The sequence below is a fragment of the Parasteatoda tepidariorum genome, chromosome 5, assembly GCF_982258835.1.
Source record: "Parasteatoda tepidariorum strain Cologne lab strain chromosome 5, Ptep-v5.0, whole genome shotgun sequence".
Lineage (NCBI taxonomy): Eukaryota > Metazoa > Arthropoda > Arachnida > Araneae > Theridiidae > Parasteatoda > Parasteatoda tepidariorum.
In genome coordinates this window covers 101,699,486-101,705,607 of record NC_141759.1, presented here as the reverse complement: position 1 = coordinate 101,705,607, position 6,122 = coordinate 101,699,486, and positions in this window count along the sequence as shown.

The following is a 6,122-nucleotide window of genomic DNA, read 5'->3' as shown; positions in this document are numbered from 1 at the left end:
ACTGTACTTTATTTTGGTGTGGCTTATTTTGGTTTGGTCCGTCCCTCTAAACAACTGGCAGCACAGTGGCCAATAGCTACAGGTGTTTCATTGTGTGCTTCATCAATTCGTAGACGTCTGCTGCAGCGTGGACTGCGCGCAAGGACTCCTTTATGCAGGATCCCCCTCACGCTAAACCATCGCTGCCTGCGCCTGCAATGGGCCAACCAGCATGGGGACTAGTGTGCTGATTGGCAGCGTGTCGTGTTTTCTGGCGAATCCCGCTTTAATTTGTGGGACCATGATGGCCGTATTCGTGTCAGATGCTATGACGGTGAATGCCACCTTCCGGAGTGCGCTATCAAACGCCACAGTGGTCGAATTTCCGGAGTTATGGTCTGGGGTGCCATAGCATATCATGGGCAATCTCAATCACTACGAATTGTTGGTAATCTGAACAGCAACCGGTACATCAGTGAAGTTCTACTGCCCCAAGCTGTTCCTTTCCTTCAAGCCTTGCCAGGCGCTGTATTTCAGCAGGCAATGCCCGCCCTTGCGTGGCTTGAAGTTAGGCTCGCAGAAAATGCCGTTCATGGGTTAAATTTAGTAGGAATAACACAACCTGTGACGTAGGCTATAGTATACCCAATTACGGAAAAATTATAATAGTTGGCACCTCTGTATAAGTATTTAGTAAATTTTTATTCTTACGTTAAAATTACCTTTTTAATATAAAAATTTCCTATTTGACAGAATTATCAAGATTTTGGGAGAAATTAGGGATTTTTCCTGAAAAATATGATGGAGTTAAGATTTTACACAATTGTTGTTTGTGGAATATTCTAGACTGCTTGTTAAATGACAAGCTTAATAGGAATGCAATTCAATTTAAACAGGGTTCCCACTCTTTTTAACAAAGCAAAAATTAAGGATTTATATGGCCTTTTCTTAAAAAAAAATTAAGGACCTTAAAAATGGTATGATTGTTTATCATCAAATACGCAATTGTGCCAATTATTTACCTTTTTAAAAAGAAAAATCAATCAATAAAAAAGAAAAAAAAAGAAAAAAAATGTAAGAATACTGATATAATTGCAGGACCGGATTAAGACCTCTTGCCCTAAGCACTGAAAATATTTTGGTGCCTTCCCCCTCTAACAATAAAAAATATATCTAGTACTAAGTCACGTGATAATTCAAAATATAAAATCAAATTTTTTTTTGTAAAAAAAAATATTTATTCAAATTAAATCAAATTTTTTTTTAAAAATAATATAATCAATTGAAAACTTTTCAATTAATATTAAAAAAATAATGTTTGTGTGTATGTGCAAAAAAGCAAACATTTTGATCACACTTTGACTTATGATCGAAAGTTTGAACTTTTATTTACTAAGACTCAAAATACTTCAAAATTAGAAAAACAGACACGTACTTTGTCTAAAAAAAGCATACCTTTTTTTTTCCCAATTGATTCGAATTCTTGACTCTCGAAATAAATGACCATATCTCGAGAATTTTTCAAACGAACTAAAAAATTTTAGCACACAATAGTAAAATTCATTTACCTAAAAATAGTTCCTTGTCAAAAATAATTTGTAAGAAGTATTAATAATTTTATATTGTTTTATTTATTAAGAGAATAGTCGAAAGAACTTTGAATTGAAAATTTAACAAATGTCATTTTAAATAACAAAATACAAAATTTAATCTGTACTAAATCAATCAAATAAACCTGAATCTTTCAATTTTAAAAAAGTTATATACTTAACATTTAATTTCTCACGAACTTTTCGACAGATTTTTGTTTTTTCCATTGTTTTAAATTAATTTTACAATATATTCGACAGTTTTTCATGCGAAAGGTGTTCTATGAGTAGAATCGTGCATCTTTCTTTGTTAAAGAAAGCATAACGGAAAAATACAAAAAAATAAAAAATAAAATAAAATGGCGGGGTGGGGTTGGAATTTCGAAGCCGTCTAACTCCCTTAAATATTAAGTTATAATTTTCAAGCTCGGACCCCAAGTAGAGGTCTATGGTCCATACATGTCTGCTTAAGGAAATTTTTATAGGTGAATTAGGGGGTGCAGGGGGTCCCTCAAAGTTCTGTTGCTCAGCTGAACGTGATAGGGCTTTAGAAGCGAAATTGTGACAGGTTTCTCGTGTTCGAGTGGTCAGCTGGTCAAGACTTAAGACTAGTAACTGACGGCTGAGTAGAGGGGTGCAGGTTCGATTCCCTGCAGCAGCAAATGTTCCAAATGTTTTTTTATTTTTTTCTTTAGCTTATTTTGCATTATATTATTTTTTCAATGTGTTTTTCTATATTTCAGAGGGACCTACGTATAAGAAATAATTTTTTTAAATAGGAAAAATGGTGAATAATGGATAAAAACTGGAAAAATCCAGAACAATTTGTTTATTTCCATTGTCTTAAATTATTTTTACAATATATTGGACAGTTTATCATGCGTAACGTGATCTATGAGTAGAATCGTTCATCTTTCTTTATTATTTCGACCTACGTATTACTTATTCTTATACGAACACGAGAAGCCTGTCACAATTTCGCTTGAAAAGCCCTATCACGTTCAGATGAGCAACAGATTTTTGAGGGGCCCCCTGCTCCCCCTAATTCACCTATAAAATTTTCCTTCAGCAGACATGAGTGGACCGTAGACCTCTACTTAGGGTCCGAGTTTGAAAATTATAACTTAATATTTAAGGGAGCTAGACAGCTTCGAAATTCGAACCCCATCCCGTCATTTTATTATTTTTTATTTTTTTATTATTATTCCGTTATGCGTTCTTTAACCCACTGACGGTTCTGCACGTAAAAAGTCGCATTTTAACCTGCAGTCTTCTCTGCATAGCAAAACCGGTTTTCCCATGTTAACTAATAGGGGAACTGTGTGTAGGGGAGAAACATTCTCCCAATTTTGCCCAATTTTGCCCTAAGTAGAGGTCTATGGTCCACACATGTTTGCTGAAGGAAAATTTTATAGGTGAATTAGGGGGAGCAGGGGGCCCCTCAAAGTTCCGTTGCTCAGCTGAACGTGATAGGGCTTTTGAAGCGAAATTGTGACAGGCTTCTCGTGTTCGAGTGGTCTGGTGGTTAAGTCTCCGGACTAGTAACTGACGTCTGGGGTGAGGGTGCACAGGTTCGAATCCCAGAAGCAGCAACTTTTCCAAAAAAAATGTTAATTTTTTTCTTCAGCTTATTTTGCATTATATTACTTTTTCAATGTGTTTTTCTATATTTCAGAGTGTCCTACATATAGGAAATAATTTTTTTAAATAGGGAAAATGGCGATTAATGGATAAAAACTGGAAAAATCCAGGAAAATTTGTTTATTTCCATTGTTTTAAATTACTTTTACAATATATTTGACAGTTTATCATGCTTAATGTGTTCTATGAGTAGAATCGTTCATCTTTCTTTATTAAAGAACGCATAACGGAATAATAATAAAAAAATAAAAAATAATAAAATGACGGGAAGGGGTTCGAATTTCGAAGCTGTCTAGCTCCCTTAAATATTAAGTTATAATTTTCAAACTCGGACCCTAAGTAGAGGTCTATGGTCCACTCATGTCTGCTGAAGGAAAATTTTATGGGTGAATTAGGGGGAGCAGGGGGCCCCTCAAAATTCTGTTGCTCATCTGAACGTGATAGAGCTTTTCAAGCGAAATTGTGACAGGCTTCTCGTGTTCGAGTGGTCTGGTGGTTAAGACTCCGGACTAGTAACTGACGTCCTGGGGGAGGGTGCACAGGTTCGAATCCCAGAAGCAGCAACTTTTCCAAAAAAAACGTTAATTTTTTTCTTCAGCTTATTTTGCATTATATTACTTTTTCAATGTGTTTTTCTATATTTCAGAGGGTCCTACATATAGGAAATAATTTTTTTAAATAGGGAAAATGGCGAATAATGGATAAAAACTGGAAAAATCCTGGAAAATTCGTTTATTTCCATTGTTTTATATTACTTTTACAATATATTTGACAGTTTATCATGCTTAATGTGTTCTATGAGTAGAATCGTTCATCTTTCTTTATTAAAGAACGGAATAATAATAAAAAAATAAAAAATAATAAAATGACGGGGTGGGGTTCGAATTTCGAAGCCGTCTAGCTCCCTTAAATATTAAGTTATAATTTTCAAACTCGGGCCCTAAGTGGAGGTCTATGGCCCACACATGTTTGCTGAAGGAAAATTTTATAGGTGAATTAGGGGGAGCAGGGGGCCCCTCAAAGTTCTGTTGCTCAACTGAACGTGATAGGGCTTTTGAAGCGAAATTGTGACAGGCTTCTCGTGTTCGAGTGGTCTGGTGGTCAAGACTCCGGACTAGTAACTGACGTCTGGGGTGAGGGTGCACAGGTTCGAATCCCAGAAGCAGCAACTTTTCCAAAAAAAATGTTAATTTTTTTCTTCAGATTATTTTGCATTATATTACTTTTTCAATGTGTTTTTCAATATTTCAGAGGGTCCTACATATAGGAAATAATTTTTTTAAATAGGGAAAATGGCGAATAATGGATAAAAACTGGAAAAATCCAGGAAAATTTGTTTATTTCCATTGTTTTAAATTACTTTTACAATATATTTGACAGTTTATCTTGCTTAATGTGTTCTATGAGTAGAATCGTTCATCTTTCTTTATTAAAGAACGCATAACGGAATAATAATAAAAAAATAAAAAATAATAAAATGACGGGGTGGGGTTCGAATTTCGAAGCTGTCTAGCTCCCTTAAATATTAAGTTATAATTTTCAAACTCGGACCCTTAGTAGAGGTCTACGGTCCACTCATGTCTGCTGAAGGAAAATTTTATAGGAGAATTAGGGGGAACAGGGGGCCCCTCAAAGTTCTGCTGCTCAGCTGAACGCGATAGGGCTTTTGAAGCGAAATTGTGACACGCTTCTCGTGTTCGAGTGGTCTGGTGGTCAAAACTCCGGACTAGTAACTGACGTCTGGGATGAGGGGTCACAGGTTCGAATCCCAGAAGCAGCAACTTTTCCAAAAAAAAAAGGCTAATTTTTTTCTTCAGCTTATTTTGCATTATATTACTTTTTCAATGTGTTTTTCTATATTTCAGAGGGTCCTACATATAGGAAATAATTTTTTTAAATAGGGAAAATGGCGAATAATGGATAAAAACTGGAAAAATCCAGGAAAATTTGTTTATTTCCATTGTTTTAAATTACTTTTACAATATATTTGACAGTTTATCATGCTTAATGTGTTCTATGAGTAGAATCGTTCATCTTTCTTTATTAAAGAACGCATAACGGAATAATAATAAAAAAATAAAAAATAATAAAATTACGGGGTGGGGTTCGAATTTCGAAGCTGTCTAGCTCCCTTAAATATTAAGTTATAATTTTCAAACTCGGACCCTAAGTAGAGGTCTATGGTCCACTCATGTCTGCTGAAGGAAAATTTTATAGGTGAATTAGGAGGAACAGGGGGCCCCTCAAAGTTCTGTTGCTCAGCTGAACGCGATAGGGCTTTTGAAGCGAAATTGTGACACGCTTCTCGTGTTCGAGTGGTCTGGTGGTCAAGACTCCGGACTAGTAACTGACGTCTGGGGTGAGGGGTCACAGGTTCGAGTCCCAGAAGCAGCAACTTTTCCAAAAAAAAAAGGTTAATTTTTTTCTTCAGCTTATTTTGCATTATATTACTTTTTCAATGTGTTTTTCTATATTTCAAAGGGTCCTACATATAGGAAATAATTTTTTTAAATAGGGAAAATGGCGAATTACGGATAAAAACTGGAAAAATCCAGGAAAATTTGTTTATTTCCATTGTTTTAAATTACTTTTACAATATATTTGACAGTTTATCATGCTTAATGTGTCTTATGAGTAGAATCGTTCATCTTTCTTTATTAAAGAACGGAATAATAATAAAAAAATAAAAAATAATAAAATGACGGGGTGGGGTTCGAATTTCGAAGCCGTCTAGCTCCCTTAAATATTAAGTTATAATTTTCAAACTCGGGCCCTAAGTGGAGGTCTATGGTCCACACATGTTTGCTGAAGGAAAATTTTATAGGTGAATTAGGGGGAGCAGGGGGCCCCTCAAAGTTCTGTTGCTCAACTGAACGTGATAGGGCTTTTGAAGCGAAATTGTGACAGGCTTCT